This window comes from Mirounga leonina, unplaced genomic scaffold, assembly GCF_011800145.1.
Source record: "Mirounga leonina isolate KUSES-001 unplaced genomic scaffold, KU_Mleo_1.0 Mir_176, whole genome shotgun sequence".
Lineage (NCBI taxonomy): Eukaryota > Metazoa > Chordata > Mammalia > Carnivora > Phocidae > Mirounga > Mirounga leonina.
The window spans coordinates 392,589-411,842 of NW_023270454.1; positions in this window are offsets into that span (position 1 = coordinate 392,589).

Sequence of the window (19,254 nt, forward strand, 5' to 3'; positions counted from 1 at the left end):
AGCTAAAATATGTGGGGAATATGATAAGTACAAGATTTTTATCATAGCATTTAGGAAAATTAAAAATATCAAACATCAAATATCCAACTATAAAAAAAGTGTAAGTACATGGGCTTAAGAACTATCATGTTGTTGTTAAAACAGAGAAGAAAAGATTATTATGAAGACTACATATCAACCTGGAAAAAATTTATCTAGGCATATACATAGTTATTATAATGGGAATGAAAGGTAGGACATAGCATTTTATGTATATTCATGGCAGAATTATGCACAATTGCCAAAAAGTAGAGGTCGCCCCAAATATTCATTGATGTATGAATGGATAAACAAAATGTGGTATATCCATGCAGTGGGCTATTAAAAGTGGGGTATACCCATAGAGTGCTTCCTTTAAAAGGAAGGCAATTCTGGGGCACCTGGGTGGTGCAGTTGGTTGAGCCTTGGTTTCATCTCGGATCAAGATCTCCAGTTGGTGGGGAGATTGAGACCCGTGTCAGGTTCTGCCTTTCGTGATAAGTCTGCTTGAGACTTTCCAGGGCAGAGTCTGCTTGAGACTTTTTCTCCCTCTCCCTCTGCCCACCCCCCCCAAATAAATAATCTTTTTTTTTAAAAAAAAGAAGGCAATTCTGACACATGCTAATCTTGAAGATGAATCTTGAGGACATTATGCTAAGTAAAATAAGCCAATCACAAAAATGTGTGATTCCACTTATAGGAGGTATCTAGAGCAGTGAAATTCATAGAAACAGAAAGTAGAATGGTGGTTTCCAGGGTCTGGGGGGAGAGAAGGAAATGAAGAATTGCTTAACTAACAGACTAAACTAATAGAGTTTCAGTTTTGCAAAATGAAAAACTGGAGATTGGTTGGTTGCACAACAATGTGAATATACTTAATACTACTGAACTGTATACCTAAAAAATTTTAAGATAATAAATTTTATGTATATTTAACTACAACTAAAAATGTTTAAGACTTTATGTATATTGTAATTATATGCCTATGAAAACTCCATATAAATAGGATAAATACACTTAAATTATATTAGTGGTTATGCTAAATGCCAAATTATGGAAGATTATTTATTATCTAAATTATAGTGGAAAATGTAAAAATAAAGAGTTGCCAGTAAAAAGTAATAGCTCAGTCTATATGTTTTTGGACTAGTGAACTCTGAGTCCTTGATATAAACTAGTGATTTCTAGCCAGAGCAGCTTATTGAGAGCAATTTGGGACTGAAATGGAAGTTTGAGGCTTTTTGATAGCGGTTCTGTTATCACTCCAGTTAAAGTGGTTGGCATACAGCATCATCAGACAGATAGATTTTTCTCCAGACCAAATAACATGCATAACCTAATTATACTTCCCTTTGCCTATGACTGACATGGCCTGCCAGAGCAGATGGTCCTGTAGCTCAGACCTAGAGGGTGCTTTTGTTTCTCATTGTTTCCTGTTTTTCTTGCTGTTGAAATATTGAATCAGTTCAGACTTCCTCTTATATCAGGTATATATGTCAGTGTTCCAGTCTCAGAGTAGAGGGATTTGGTTCCTGTCACAGGCTTCTGAAAAGAAGGCCAGGAAGATGTTACTTTATGGCTACGATTTATATGGCATTGTAGACCCCGTAGGGGTGAATTTATGTCCAAAAAGCACAGAATTGCTATGCCTGGTAAAGTGAGGAAAGAGCTCATTTCAGATCAAGGAAAATGAGGTGGTTTAAAACCAAACTCAAAATAAGCTGGAATTTCATAGAATAATTGTATTGTAGAGACCCTGGAGACAAACTGGATAATAAATGAATAAGTAGACTGGAGATTAGGGAAATTCAGCACTCTGCCATTTCCAACCAACATCTCCTGATCCCCAGTGCTCTTGAGGATATAGTCCTGCCTATGGAGATAGCAGACTCAGGAATGCTTAAAACCAAAGAAGATAAAAAAATTGGCCCTGTGATACCAGATACCAGAGAGAGGTCCCTTCAAATTCAGTCTGGATTTCCTTTAGCCAGGCTTACCAGGGGGAGCCTGCAACTCTCCCACAACAGTAGAATTAGGGGGCTTTTCTAGCTGTTGCTTCTTACCAGCCATCTCAGTCATTTCCTTTGTTTCCTCAGTATAGACCTAAGATTCTTATCCATACGCCTATCTTGTACTTTCTACCTGCTTTTAACCTAACTTGATAAAGTCCCTCCCTTCTTTCTAGTTTCTTATTGCCTCTCAGTATGTCATTTCAAAAATCCTCCCTTGCTATCAAGTTTCTGCCTCCTGTCTTTCCCTGATTATCAGGGTGCCTAGTGTGACTCAAGCCCACCATGCTTAGGAAATGCAGCCCCATCTACATTTACCAGTCAGTGCTTCCATCTCCTTTCTTTTGTGCCCACCTTGGAGCTATGCAGGAGTTGGTTAAGAAGAAAACTGGCCAAAAGCCAGAGGCAGAGATATGATACTTTATTACACTTGTGGCATTTTTCTTTGAATTGCAGTTATCTGCTTCTAGACTGTACACTACTTAAGGGCAGGGTTTTATCTTCCTCAGCTTTGTATTCCACATAGCACCTGGCATCTTGCCCAGCCGAAGTACTTGATAACTAGTTGTTGTTTTTGTTTTTGTTGTTGGTAATGATGATGACAATGATGATGAACTTTCTTGCCTCTTTGAGCATCACATAAGACTGGTGAAGTATTAGTTGCCTTGAAGGAGACTTGTAATTTCCAGACCCTCACTGCTTAAGAATGGGAATAAGGAAATTCCACCTTCCATATGGAATTCAGCTCCCACTCCCACCCACTTTGACTCTGTGAGCAGAATTCCACAAGCAGAGTTGAGAGTTTTGAAATTCAGCACTGGCCCTTGGGATCTTAGCCTCAGCCATGGCTCCTTACTAACCTTAATTCACAGACCAGGGATGGAAAATCTACCATCTCATGCACCACTGCACTGGATCAGAGAATGTATAGAAACATCCATGACTTCAGTAGGCTATGAGAGGCCACTGGTATTGTTTCTTAAAAACAAGGGCCATGTTTTCTATGAATATATTTCTATAAACATGAGGAAACAGAAAAGAAGCGTCTGAATTAGCAGGGTTTGGGTCTTGATTCCTCTATTCACTAGCTATGAAAATTTGGATAAACTACCTGATTTCTTTGTGCCTCAGTTTGCTAACTTCTAGAGTTCATGTGGAGTAGATTAATCTACTACAATGAGTAGATTAACAATGAGTACCTGTAAGAATGTCTGGCACATAGTAGACATATAATATTAGATTCTATGAACTTATTTATCAGAAAAACAGTAAAACATTGACTCTGCTCCAACGGAACTCTATTTTGGAGTGGAATTTACAAACACTAAGTTCCCTAAAATAAATTCCTCCTTTGAATGAAGCATCCACCATGAACTGCTTCAGAGCTTTTACTTCTTGTTTACCATGAGAATTTACATGCCTTGCTCGCGACTCCCATCGGACACCCAATTAATGTTCCTCTCATCCAAATTCTCTCCAGGTTCTGTTTAACTGAAAAGATCTGCCTTTCCATGGATAAACCTAACCTAAGTAAATCTTAGCTGACTTTTCCCTTACTAGTTAGACAATCAACATGTCATTTCATGCTGTTTTGCATGTTCTTTTTGTCAAATCAACTGTGTTAATCTTGTCACCACAATTTAACCTTTAGCTTCTTAGAAATAACATTTTACAGATATGTCACCTTTACTTTAAAGATGTGACACAGGCCCAAAGAAACTGTGTGCCTGAAAGCACAAAGCTCAGTCCAATGTAGTCCAATCTGCTTACCACTGAGGAGCAGAAACATGTACTTTAGTTCTTCTGAGGCTTTCTAGTGCCTAGCACCATGTTGAATTCATTATCAGTACTCATTCAATATGTACTTGTTGATAGAAAATGTCATTCAAGCTTTAACTGTACTTCTTTAATGAGTACATTGTAAGTAAGCCAAGACATAAAGCCTTCCCTACTGATGGTCAGATTCAGACATTGAGATTGTACAGGCATGTTGCCATGACAACTAGTGGAAAAAATAGAGATGATCCAGATCAGAATAAATCCCTAGGTTTTTTCCTGAGAATCCCAGATGTTCTAAGTCTAGCTTGTCCCCAGGTCATCTTTGCAACCAAACTAGGAGCTTCAGGCAGACACCAGGTCAATGCCTGCATCTTAGATTCTCATTTCAGAGAATCAGAATCCCCCACCTCTCTGAGAATTAATTTAGTCTTCCAAAGGACCCCTAAATAGGGATAGAATAGACCATCTATAATTACCCTGCATCAGAGGGAATCTCCCAGACTTAAAGAAATGTATACATAGGTGACAGAGCAAGAACTGGGCAGCTGTGGACCAAAAAAAAAACATGGTCTAAGGTCTAGGAAGGTTAGATTGTCTTCTTAGCACTGCTGCTATCTTGCTTCTGGAATTTGGGAAAATCACTTTACTTCCCTGAGCTTCAGTTTCCTCACCTGTAAATTGTCAAGTTAAGTCTAGTTGATTCTTAAGGTCTATTCCAAGTCAAATAATCATAAATTAGTCTTAGAGTTAAAACAATGAGTTCTCATCAAATGCGGACTCTGTGTCATCTGTCACTACTTTCTTTGACCCAGATTCTTTCTGGGTATCTGTAATACAGAACTTTTCATTTACCTGATTATATACCTATTTTACCACTCGTCAAACCCTCTACCTATTAAAATGAAAACTGTGCCATTTTAAACAGAAGCATCTTAACATTCTCAATTTTATTGCTGATTAAAAAGTGTAATGGAGGCTCAAGCAAAAAAATATTGACAGATAGAATACAAAACCTCCCATAACTCAGAAACCATCACTGATAACATATATTCCTTTCCAAATTTTCTCTGAGGGTATGTGTACACATATAGATGATAGAGATTATACTGTGTATGTTATTTCATATAGAATCTCAACTTAATACTGTATTGTGAAAGATATTTTTTTCTGTCTTAATGTTTGAATAATATTCCATCAAATAGACACATTGGTATTTATCCAACTGATTTCCTTTTGTTTGGAGTATTTAGGATGAGAAAAGTCTATTTAGATCTGGGGGGAAAAAAGAAAGGCTTTGACAAAGGACACCTGGAGTTTCAGACTTTTTCCCACTTCATTCTACTAGGCATGATACAGTTAGCATTTGGTAAAGGAACTTCCAACCACTGTCTTTTTCTTGGATTTACATGTTTAAACATTTGTACCATTTGCTCAGTAGCCATTGCTTTGATTATAGGGGGCCCTCTATTGTTCCCTCTTTCCACAACACATGAGTGACCCTAGTGACGATGAAAATAATATAGAATAAAACCAAAGATCTGTTTTCAGGAGGTCAATATAGTTTTCAGCCTATAAAGCACACTTTCCATCTGATGGTCAGAAATACAAGATAACCAACATAACGACAACAAAGAGAAAGTACACACACACACACATACACACACCCATACCCATATGCAGGAATTAATTAGCTTCCTTTCCCATCTGATGCCAAAAATTTTATATCGATGATTTCATACTTGTTTTTGCCTTGTTACATGGAAATGTACAGCTCTGTTTATTTAATCTGCTGTGGTTTGTCTTCATAATGCTTTCCTCGATCAAAATTTTCCAGCAAGTGAAGAGAGATACACTGTGTATGGGGAAAATTAGATCACTGGCATGAGCTTTTCTTTCACTTCCCTTCTCTGATTTTCTTCCCCAATAATCATTTGTAATAAAAGAATAAGCTTTTTCATTTCTTTCTGAGATGTTGATTTCTAGAAGCCTTCTTTTAAATCCTTGAGGACTATCACATAAAATCTTCCTGACATATGGATGCTCAGAGACAGAAGGAATTGAGAATTAGCCCAAAGTCATACTGTGCATTAGGACATAGTCCACACTGAGACGGGAGCTGCTGACTCTGAGTCTCATGTTCTGATCACATTCCCTACTGTGCCAGCTGGTCTTGCATTCCTTGGGGGTAAAGTAAGGACAGGATTTCAACAAATAATAAAAGGACAATAACCAGCATACAGGATGAGTACTCCTTGGGGCAAAAAAAACCCAAAAAACAAAAAAACAAAAAACCCTCCATATGGAAGTATAAGTTTGGTGAAGAGCTGCTCATGTTTAGGAAAGGAGCAACACATTTTGATTCATCTAATAGTATGTATTAAATATTATGTGTAAGTTGCTTTGCTAGGTACTATAGATATAAAACACAAGAAAATTACAACATATAGTGTCTGCTTACTACAAACTAGTTAGGGAGACATGCCATTTATAAAAGCTACAGAAAGAATCTGACACATAGCAATTAATATGTAAATGTTTGATCAATCAAAGTATATAATAATAACACTAGCTGAAACATATTTAGCTTTTGCTATTCGCCAAATTAATCTCTTTTAAGGCTTATAAGTTTATGAAGAAGGTAGTATTATGTTTCTCAGTTTGCAAATGAGACCTAGAAAAAATAAATAAACAAATAAAAATTTGTTCAAGGTCAAAGAACTAATAAAATCAGGACTTAAATTAAATCTATCTGGCTCCAGAGCCACCTTGACCTCAATACTGTATTCCACCCCTTTCCTCAGGTTACACTGTCTGTGAGTGTATGTGAGTTTGGATAGTTAATGTCTACTTAAAAAGAAAAAAAAATGAAACCCCTTAAAACACTGCAATATCAATTATTTATATCACTGCACAATGTCTCCTCATTTTTATCAGTACAAAAGTGTTTTATGCTATTGCAATTGGTCTATATCTGTGTTTAGCTCTTTTTACTATTATTTTGTACAAGTAGTTCCATATACTTAAAATACTAGTTATATATTATATGTATACCAGTATCCATTAAATATAGAATCCTTTTACTAAAAATCTACTAGAAGTAATAAATGAATTCATTAAAGTTAAAGGACACAGAATTAAGATACAGAAATCTGTTGCATTTCTATACACTAATAATGAAGTAGCAGAAAAATAAATTAAGAAAACAATTCCACTTACAATTGCACCCAGGAATAAACTTAATCACAGAGGTCAAAGACCTATACTGTAAAAACGATAAGACAATAATGGAAGAAATTGAAAATAACACAAACAAATGAAAGGATAGCCCATGCTCATGGATTAGAAGAGGTAATATTGTTAAAATGTCCATACCACTGAAAGCAATGTACAGATTCAATGCAATTCCTACTAAAATACCAATAGTACTTTTCACAGAACTAGAACAAATAATACTGAAATTTGTAGGGAACCACAAAGACCCAAAAAGCCAAAGCAATTGTGAGAAAGAAGAACAAAGATAGCAGCATCACAATCCCAGATTTTGAGATATCTTACTAAGCTATAATAATCAAAATAATATGGTGTTGGCACAAAAATAGGCACAACAAGGGAAGAAAGACTATACATCGGGAAAAAGACAGTCTTTTTAATAAATAGTCCTGGGAAAACTGGACAGTTACATGCAAAAGAATGAAACTGGATAATTTTCTTTCACCAATCAAAAAAAATAAACTCAAAATAGATTAAAGACATAAATGTGAGGGGGGGGAGCAAGATGGCAGAGGTGTAGGAGACCTGGATTTCGTCTGGTCCCAGGAATTCAGCTAGATAGGGATCAAACCATTCTGAACACCTATGAACTCAACAGGAGATTGAAGAAAAGAATAGCAACAACTCTGAACAGAAAAGCAACCACTTTCTGGAAGGTAGGACATGCGGAGAAGTGAATCTGAGGCAACATTTGGGAGGATAGGCAGCGGGGGAGGGGGCCTCCGCTCGCCACTTCTGGCAGGTGATAGAGCAGTGGAGCACAAAATTGGAACTTTTAGAAGTTGGGTCCACTGAGGGACGTTCCTCCAGTGGCTAAGTGGGGGGTGGAACCCTCGTGGAACAGTGAGGTCTCAGGACCGTTGGGGTCACAGAAAGACCGGGGTGCCTGAGTGTGGCAGAGCTTCCAGGTATTGGAGCGGGGAAGCCAACTGCAGAGACGGAGCAGAGGAGTGGGCTCTCAGCTCGGGGTTGCCATAAACTGTGATCCGTGCTACAGTCGGGCCACTGCTCCTCCAGCAGGGACCCAACAAGTGGCAGATCCGGGGAGACTCCCCTTCCTCCCCTGGAGGAGCAGCGTGGGAGTGCACCACAGGGATCTGCTGGATTTGGAGACTCCACACAGGATCGGGTGCCAGAGATAGAAACGCTCGGTCACAGGCTGGGTGAGCACGGAGTGTGGCCAGAGACCGGGGAGATGGGAGTGATTGACTGCTTTTCTCTGGGGGCACACTGAGGAGTGGGGACCCAACTTCTTGGCTCCTCTGGGGTGGAGATTGGGAGGCCATCATTTTCACCCTTGTCCTCCAAAGCCAAACGGAAAGCTTGCAGGGAACAGAAGATCCAGAGAGCAAACCGAGCAGATTATTTAGCCCAGACGAGCAAGGGCGGGGCAATTCTGCCTCCAGCAAAGACATTTAGGAACCACGGCAACAGGCCCCTCCCCCAGAAGATCAGCAAGAACCGCCAGCCAAGACCAAGTTTACCAATCAATGAGAATGGCAGAACTCCAGAGCTAGGGGAATACTGCACATAGAATCCATGGCTTGTTTATCATGATTCTTTAGTCTTTCAAAGTTAATTTTTTTTAACTTTTTTTTTGAATTTTTCTTTTTCCCTTTTTCAACCAACATCTTATCAATCCCTTTTTTAAAAAACATTTTTATTTTTCATTTTTAGAGTCATATTCTATCCCTTCACAGTAGTTACCATTATTTTTGGCATATATATATAAGATGTTCTCTCTTTAAAATTTTGAGATACAGTTTCCTCTAACAGATCAAAATATACCCTAAATCTCTAGCGTATGGCTTTGTTCTACTCTCCTGCCTGATCACATTCTCTCCCCTTTTTTTCTTTTTTTTCAAAATCCTCTACTGTCTTTTTTCAATCAACCTCTTATATTAACAATTCCTTTTATAAAATTTTTTATAATTTTCATCTTTACAGTCATATTCCATCCCTTCATTGTATTAACCCTTATTTATATATATATATAAGTTTTTCTTTCTTTAAAATTTTGGGAGGCACTTTCTTCTAACAGATAAAAATACACCCAAAATCTACTGTGTGGCACTGATCTATGCACCAGCCTGATCATATTTGATCATATTCTGTTTTTTTTTGTTTTGCTCTGTTTTTATCTTTTTCATTTTCTTTTTTTTCTTTTTCTTTTTTCTTTTTTTCCCTTTCTTTTCCCCTGGTTTCAGGTCTTTTCTGATTTATTTAGAGTATATTTTCTGGGGACGTTTTTACCCTGTTAGCATTTTGTTCTCTCATTCATCTACTCTCCTATGGACAAAATGACAAGACGGAAAAAATCACCAAAACAAAAAGAACAAGAGGCAGTACCAACTGCCAGGGACCTACTCAATACGGACATTAGTATGATGTCGGACCTTGAGTTCAGAATCATGATTTTAAAGATACAAGCTGGGCTTGAAAAAAGCATGGAAGTTACTAGAGAAACCCTTTCTGGAGAAATAAAAGAACTAAAATCTCACCAAGTCAAAATCAAAAAGGCTATTAATGAGGTGCAATAAAAAATGGGGGTGTTAACTGCTAGGATAAATGAGGCAGAAGAGAGAATTAGCAAAATAGAAGACCAAATGAGGGAAAATAAAGAAGCTGAGAAAAAGAGAGATAAACAACTACTGGATCACAAGGGCAGAATTCGAGAGATAAGTGACACCATAAGATGAAACAACATTAGAATAACTGGGATCCCAGAAGAAGAAGAAAGAGAGAGGGGCAGAACGTCTACTGGAGCAAATTATAGCAGAGAACTTCCTTAATTTGGGGAAGGAAACAGGCATCAAAATCCAGTAGACACAGAGAACCCCTCTCAAAATCAATAAAAATAGGTCAAAACCCTGACATCTAAGAGTAAAACTTACAAGTCTCAGAGAAAAAGAGAAAATCGTGAAAGCAGCTCGGAAGAAGAGATATGTAACATACAATGGTAGAAATATTAGACTGGCAACAGACCTATCCAAAGAGACCTGGCAGGCCAGAAAGGACTGGCAGGATATCTTCAGAGCACTAAATGAGAAAAATATGCAGCCAAGAATACTATATCCAGATAGGCTGTCATTGAAAACAGAAGGAGAGATAAAAAGCTTCCAGGACAAACAAAAACAAAAGAATTTGCAAACACGAAACCAGCCCTACAAAATATTGAAAGGGATCCTTTAAGCAAACAGAGAGCCTAAAAGCAACACAGACCAGAAAGGAACACAGAAAATATACAGTAACAGTCACCTTACAGGCAATACAATGGCACTAAGTTCATGTCTTTCAATAGTTATCCTGAATGTAAGTGGGCTAAATGCCCCAATCAAAAGACACAGGCTATCAGACTGGATTAAAAAACAAGACCCATCGATATGCTGTCTGTAAGAGACTCATTTTAGACCCAAAGACACCCCCAGATTGAAAGTGAGGGGTTGGAAAACCATTTACCATGCTAATGGACACCAAAAGAAAGCTGGGGTGGCAATCCTTATATCAGACAAATTAGATTTTAAACCAAAGACTGTAGTAAGAGATGAGGAAGGACACTATATCATACTTAAAGGGTCTATAACAATTGTAAATATCTATGCCCCTAACATGGGAGCAGCCAATTATATAAGCCAATTAATAACAAAAGCAAAGAAACACATTGAAAACAATACAATAATTGTGGGGGACTTTAACACCCCCCTCACTGAAATGGACAGATAATCTAAGCAAAAGATCAACAAGGAAATAAAGACTTTAAACGACACACTGGACCAAATGGACTTCACAGATGTATTCAGAACATTCCATTCCAAAGCAACAGAATACACATTCTTCTCTAGTGCCCATGGAACATTCTCCAGAACAGATCACATCCTAGGTCACAAATCAGGTGTCAGCCGGTACAAAAGATTGAGATCATTCCCTGCCTATTTTCAGACCACAATGCTTTGAATATAGAACTCAATCACAAGAGGAAAGTCAGAAAGAACTCAAATACATGGAGGCTAAAGAGCATCCTACTAAAGAATGCATAGGTCAACCAGGAAATTAAAGAAGGATTAAAAAAATTCATGGAAACAAATGAAAATGAAAACACAACTGTTCAAAATCTTTGGGATGCAGCAAAGGCAGTCCTAAGAGGAAAGTATATAGCAATAGAAGCCTTTCTCACAAAACAAGAAAGGTCTCAAATACACAACCTCACCCTACACCTAAAGGAGCTGGAGAAAGAACAGCAAGTAAAGCCTAAACCCAGCAGGAGAAGAGAAATAATAAAGATCAGAGCAGAAATCAATGAAATAGAAACTAAAAGAACAGTAGAACAGATCATTGAAACTAGGAGCTGCTTCTTTGAAAGAATTAACAAGATTGATAAACCCCTGGCCAGGGGTTTAAAAAGAAAAGAAAAATGACCCAAATCAACAAAATCATGAATGAAAGAGGAGAGATCACAACCAACACCAAAGAAATACAAACAATTATAAGAACATATTATGAGCAACTCTATGCCAGCAAATCAGATAATCTGGAAGAAATGGATGCATTCCTAGAGATGTATGAACTACCAAAACTGAACCAGGAAGAAATAGAAAACCTGAACAGACCTATAACCACTAAGGAAATTGAAGCAGTCATCAAAAGTCTCCCAACAAACAAAGGCCAAGGGCGAGATGGCTTCCCGGGGGGAATCTACCATATATTTAAAGAAGAATTAATACCTATTCTTCTGAAACTGTTCCAAAAAATAGAAATGGAAGAAAAACTTCCAAACTCATTTTATGAGGCCACCAATACCTTGATCCCCAAACCAGAAAAAGACCCCATCCAAAAAGAGAATTACAGACCAATAACCTTGATGAACATGGATGCAAAAATTCTCACCAAAATACTAGCCAATAAGATCCAACAGTACATTAAAAGGATTATTCACCACGACCAAGTGGGATTTATCCCTGGGCTGCAAGGTTAGTTCAACATCCACAACTCATTCAACGTGATACAATACATTAACAAAAGAAAGAACAAGAACCATATGATCCTCTCAATAGATGCAGAAAATGCATTTGACAAAGTACAGCATCCTTTCTTATTCAAAACTCTTCAGAGTTAGGGAGAGAGGGTACATACCTCAATATCATAAAAGCCATCTTTGAAAATCTCACAGCGAATATCATTCACAATGGGGAAAAACTGAGAGCTTTCCCCCTAAGGTCAGAAACACGGCAGGGATGTCCACTATCACCACTGCTATTCAACATAGTACTAGAAGTCCTAGCCACAGCAATCAGACAACAACAAGAAATAAAAGGCATCCAAATCAGCAAATAAGAAGTCAAACTCTCACTCTTTGCAGATGATATGATACTTTATGTGGAAAACCCAAAAGACTCCACTGAAAAACTGCTAGAACTCATACAGGAATTCAGTAAAGTGGCAGTATATAAAATCAATGCACAGAAATGAGTTGCGTTTCTATACACCAATAACAAGACAGAAGAAAGAGAAATTAAGGAGTCGATCCCATTTACAATTGCACCCAAAATCATGAGATACCTAGGAATAAATCTAACTAAGGAGGCAAAGAATCTGTACTCAGAAAACTATAAAATACTACCTAGAGCAATCTACACATTCAATTCAATCCCCATCAAAATACCATCCATTTTTTTCAAAGAAATGGAACAAATAATCCTAAAATTTGTATGCTACCAGAAAAGACCTCAAGTAGCCAGAGGAATGTTGAAAAAGAAAAGCAAAGCTGGCGGCATCACAATTCCAGACTTCAAGCTCTATTACAAAGCTGTCATCATCAAGACAGTATGGTACTGGCACAAAAACAGACACATAGATCAATGGAACAGAATAGAGAGCCCAGAAATGGACCCTCAATTTTATGGTCAACTCATCTTCGACAAAGCAGGAAAGAATGTCCAATGGAAAAAAGACAGTCTGTTCAACAAATGGTGTTGGGAAAATTGGACAGCTACATGCAGAAGAATGAAACTGGACCATTTCCTTACACCACACACAAAAATAGACTCAAAATGGTTGAAAGACCTAAATGTGAGATAGTAGTTCATCAACATCCTAAAGGAGAACACAGGCAGCAACCTCTTCGACCTCAGCCACAGCAACTTCTTCCTAGAAACATTGCCAAAGGCAAGGGAAGCAAGGGCAAAAATGAACTATTGGGACCTCATCAAGATAAAAAGCTTTTGCACAACAAAAGAAACAGTCAAGAAAACCAAAAGACAACCTACAGAATGGGAGAAGATATTTGCAAATGACATATCAGATAAAGGGTTAGTGTCCAAAATCTATAAAGAACTTATCAAACTCAACACCCAAAGAACAAATTATCCAATTAAGAAATGGGCAGAAGACATGAACAGACATTTTTCCAAAGAAGACATCCAAATGGCCAACAGACACGTGAAAAAGTGCTCAATATCGCTCAGCACCAGGGAAATCCAAATCAAAACCTCAATGAGATATCACCTCACACCTGTCAGAATGGCTAAAATTAGCAAGTCAGGAAACGACAGATGTTGGCGGTGATGCAGAGAAAGGGGAACCCTCCTACACTGTTGGTGGGAATGCAAGCTAGTGAAGCCACTCTGGAAAACAGTATGGAGGTTCTTCAAAAAGTTGAAAATAGAGCTACCCTATGATCCAGCAATTGCACTACTGGGTGTTTACCCCAAAGATACAAATGTAGAGATCCAAAGGGGTTCGTGCACCCCGATGTTTATAGCAGCAATGTCCACAATAGCCAAACTGTGGAAAGAGCCAAGATGTCCAACGAAAGATGAATGGATAAAGAAGAAGTGGTATATATATACAATGGAATATTATGCAGCTATCAAAAAGAATGAAATCTTGCCATTTGCAATGACGTGGATGGAACTGGAGGGTATTATGCTGAGTGAAATAAGTCAGTCAGAGAAAGACATGTATCAGATGACCTCACTGATATGAGGAATTCTTAATCTCAGAAACAAACTGAGGGTTGCTGGAGTGGTGGAGGGTGGAAGGGATGGGGTGGCTGGGTAATAGACACTGGGGAGGGTATGTGTTATGTTGAGCACTGTGAAGTGTGCAAGACCATTGAATCACAGATCTGTACCTCTGAAGCAAATAATACATTATATGTTAAAAAAAAAAAAGAAGAAGAAGAAGATAGCAGGAGAGGAAGAATGAGGGGGGGGCAATCGGAGGGGGAGATGAACTATGAGAGACTATGGACTCTGAAAAACAAACTGAGGGTTCTAGAGGGGAGGGGGGTGGGAGGATGGGTTAGCCTGGTGATGGGTATTAAAGAGGACACGTTCTGCATGGAGCACTGTGTGTTATGCTCAAACAATGAATCATGGAACACTACATCAAAAACTAATGATGTAATGTATGGTGATTAACATAACATTAAAAAAAAAAAAGACATAAATGTGAGACCTGAAACCATTAAACTCCTAGCAGAAAACATAGGAGGTCATCTCTCTGACATCACCCTTAGCAACATATTCATGGATTTTTCTCAAGGAAAGGGAAATAAAAGCATAAATAAACTATTGGGATTACACCAAAATAAAAAAGCTTTTGCATAGCAATGGAAGCCATTAACAAAATAAAAAGATGACCAACTAAATTGGGAGAAGCATTTGCAAATGATATAACCAATAAAGTGTTACTATCCAAAATATATAAAGAACTTACAACTCAATACCAAAAAAACCAAATAATCCAATTAAAAATGGCAGAGGACCTGAATAGATATTTTTCCAAAGAATACATGCAGATGGCCAAAAGACACATGAGAAGATACTTAACATCACTAATCGTCAGGGAAATGCAAATCAAAACCATAATGAGGTATCAGCTCACAGTGTCCATCAGTAATTGAATGGATAAAGAAGACATGATGTGTGTGTGTGTGTGTGTGTGTGTGTGATGGAATATTACTCAACCATAAAAAAGAATGAGATCCTGCCATTTGCAAAAACATGGATGGACCTAAAGGGTATTATGCTAAGTGAACTAAGTTAGACTGAGAAACAAATACCATAAGATTTTACTTAAATGTCGAATCTAAAACAAAACAAGACAAAACAAACAAACAAACAAACAAAACAGAAACAGACCCATAAATGCGGAGAACAAACTGGTGGTTGCCAGAGGGGAGGGGGGTACAGAGATGATCAAAATGGGTGAAAAGGAGTTAGAGATACAGGCTTCCAGTTATGGAAAGAATAAGTCATGGGGATGAAGGTATAGCATAGGGAACACAGTCAACGGTATTGTAATAGCAGTGTATGGTGACAGATGGTAGCTACACCTGTGGCTAAAATAGCATAATGTATAAAGTTGTTGAATCTCTATGTTGTACACCTGAAAGTAATGTAACATTGTGTGTCAACTATACTTCAATTTTAAAAATTACTTAAAAAATAAAATTATTAGTAGTCCTATATAGATATAGATACAAATTCTTTGTCTAGTTCACTATAGTTAGACATTTTAGGTTATTACTTGATTTTTGCTACAGTGAATAATAGTATTACTATAATAAGCTATAAACATGGTTGTATTTACTTTGGTTAATAATCCCATTCTTGAGGTTACCAAAACAAATTATTGGATCAAGCACTATGAACAGTTCTGTGATCCCTAACCCATACCAGGTTGCTCTGTAGAAGGACTGGCCAATTTACAGAGGAAGGAGAAATGTGTTGGCACACCTCTTAGTCCCTAATATTGCCAACACTTAAAAAAAAATCATTTGGGGGCGCCTGGGTGGCTCAGTTCGTTAAGCAACTGCCTTCGGCTCAGGTCATGATCCTGGAGTCCCAGGATCGAGTCCCGCATCGGGCTCCCTGCTCGGCAGGGAGTCTGCTTCTCCCTCTGATCCTCCTCCCTCTCATGCTGTCTCTCATTCTCTCTCTCTCAAATAAATAAATAAAATCTTTAAAAAAAAATCATTTCGTTAGTTTTGATAAAACTGTTAAAAACAGATGCAGTGGAACCTCATGGTTGTTTCAGTTTGAATTTTTTCATTATTAGAGAAACTAAAATTTTTCCATATTTTCCTATCTGTATTTTTCTATGTGTAAAATATTTGTTTTGGCCTTTGTCTTTTTTTTATATTAAGAAAATATTTTTTTAAACATGAGGAAACGTGTTTAAATATGTTCAATTTCAATTGACTATTATTTTTTAGTTATCTGTTGACATCTTCATAAAATAAAAATAATTATAATCATCCAGGAAGTTGGAGATGGTGCCAAGTAATACCAACTATCTGACACTATCATATAGAAATTTGATTTAACACCTGTGAATCTATAAATGGATATGCCACTTATCCAATTACTCAGGGATCCTTAGTTATTTTGTTTTCTTTAAGAGTTCCATGTTCCTTTGAGAATCTGATAAAAATCTATGGGTCATCTCCATGAAAAATGCTCATATGAATAATGTTCATTTTTTATAAGGATTCACAGATTGCCATGTGTTCCCAGATAATGACATCTGTTTTACAGCAATCTTAGACACATCAAAAGACATCAAAAGACACAGATCCAAATTAAAACCATAATGAGATACCACCTCACACCAATCAGAATGGCTAAAATTAATAACTCAGGAAACAACAGATGTTGGCAAGGATGTAGGGAAAGGGGAACTCTCTTACACTGTTGGTGGGAATGCAAACTGGTGCAGCCACTCTGGAAAACAGTATGGAGGTTCCTCAATATGTTAAATATAGAGCTACCCTATGACCCAGCAATTGCACTACTAGGTATTTACCCCAAAGATACAGATGTAGTGAAAAGAAGGGGCACCTGCACTCCAATGTTTCTAGCAGCAATGTCCACAATAGCCAAAATATGGAAAGAGCCCATATGTCCATCAACAGATGAATGGATAAAGAGGAAGTGGTATATATATACACAATGGAATATTACTCAGTCATCAAAAAGAATGAAATCTTGCCATTTCCAATGACATGGTTGGAACTAGAGGGTATTATGCTAAGTGAAATAAGTCAGCTAGAGAAAGACAAACACCATATGATTTCATTGTGAAATTTAAAAAACAAAACAGATGAACACAGGGGAAGGGAAGGAAAAATAAAATAAGAGGAAAACAGAGAGGAAGGCAAAGCATAAGAGACTCTTAGCTATAGGGAGCAAACTGAGGGTTGCTGGAGTGGAGGTGATGGGGTAACTGGGTGATAGGCATTAAGGAGGGCACTTGACGTAATGAGCACTGGGTGTTGTAAGCAACTGATGAATCACTGGAACTAATAATACAATATATGTTAATGAAATTGAATTTAAATTAAAAATTAAAAAAATAAATTTTGAGGTTAATACTTTGCTTATGCACTGTAGACCACAATTGATTCCTGCTCGCAGAATAGAAATTACACAAAACTTCTTAAAAATAAGAATTTTGAACTACTCCTAAGATAAAAAGATAAAAGTTGTAATTATATTCACTTTTTTTTGTTATTCAAAATGTAGAGCCAATCTAAATGTCCATAAAAAGGAGATGATACATCAACTACAGATGGAATATTATATAAAGTTTCAAAACAATGAAGTAAATTTTTATGTATTGATATGGAATGATGCCCAGGATTTATTTTCATTTATTATTAAATAAAAAGAGCAAGTTATAGAACACAGAATGGTATGTACAACATCATCCTATTTATATTAAATACCTACACACACTTCAAATCTATACAGATACCTATCAAATTGACAAGAGTGGTTCCCTTTGGATGGAACTGGATGGAAATCAAGAGAAACTTTTGACTTATTTGCATTGTGTACATTTTTTTTTAAAAACAAGAATAAATTACTGTATTACTTGTTTGATTGAAAATAAATTCTAGACAAGAAAAACAGGTGTAAAAATAGCTAATAGTTTGATATTCATATTTGAAACATACTTATTATGAAAAGTTAACATGAGAATACCAGATTGTAATTTTTATTAAAAAAAAAAAAGCTGCTGTATATATGGAAAAAAAACTCAGTGCAAAAACCTATTAAAGGATTGAAACTATACAGACAGATTATTAAATTAAAAGTAGAATTCTCTTGGGGTGCCTTGGTGGCTCAGTTGGCTAAACACCTACATTTGGCTCAGGTCATGATCTCGGGGTCTGGGATCAAGCCCCATGTCAGGCTCCCTATTCAACAGGAAGTCTACTTCTCCCTCTCCCTCTACTCTTCCCCCCCACTTGTGCTCTCCCTCTCAAATAAATAAAATCTTTTTTAAAGAAGTAGAATTCTCTCACATATGTACATATATGCATATATCTACATACATACTTCTTTATACATGTAACTACATTTATACTTATATACATTTTTACATATATATTTATAATACTACATATTTATATATTACTTAAAATGTATACAAATTAATCTACTTTGCAATTGCTTTTTAAAAAACTTAATAATTTATTTTGAAGGATTTTTTATTTTTAATTTCAACACTTAAGGCTATGCTGAATTCTTCAAAGGTTAAGGAGTACCTTTGACTGGATAGGCCGTAACTTATGAATGGTCATCTAGTTTATTTCTAGATTTTTGGTATTTCAAAATGTTTCAATGAATATGACTGTATATATCCATGTATATGTATATAGATCAATACAGATCACATATCATATAATAATATATGTGATGTATATGTATATGTATTTAATTAATATGTAATTACAAATATTTATCATATATACTGATATAGATAGATAAATAGATGATAGATGAATCTGAATTGCTTTTCTAGATAACATACCAGTTATACCTTTAGCAATGAAATATGAAAATTCTTGTTTCCTTATGCTCTTGCCAACTTAATTGTTGTCATTGTCACAAATCAAAATGGTGTCTCATATTGTTTTCCCTTTCTTTTCTATAATTATTAAGACATGTTAAATGATGCTCAGTATCACTCAAAATTAAGGAATGCTTGCTTCAACGATATGGTTCAAAAGAGCTGTGGGCATTTATACCAAAGGGCATAGAAATGAGACTGACCTAGAATAGACTTTAAATAACCAAGTAACGCTCACTTAATCTGTAATATACCATCCAGACATACCGTTCAAACCCTAAAATTTTCACATATGTGCAAAAGTTTATTGCTCTCTATT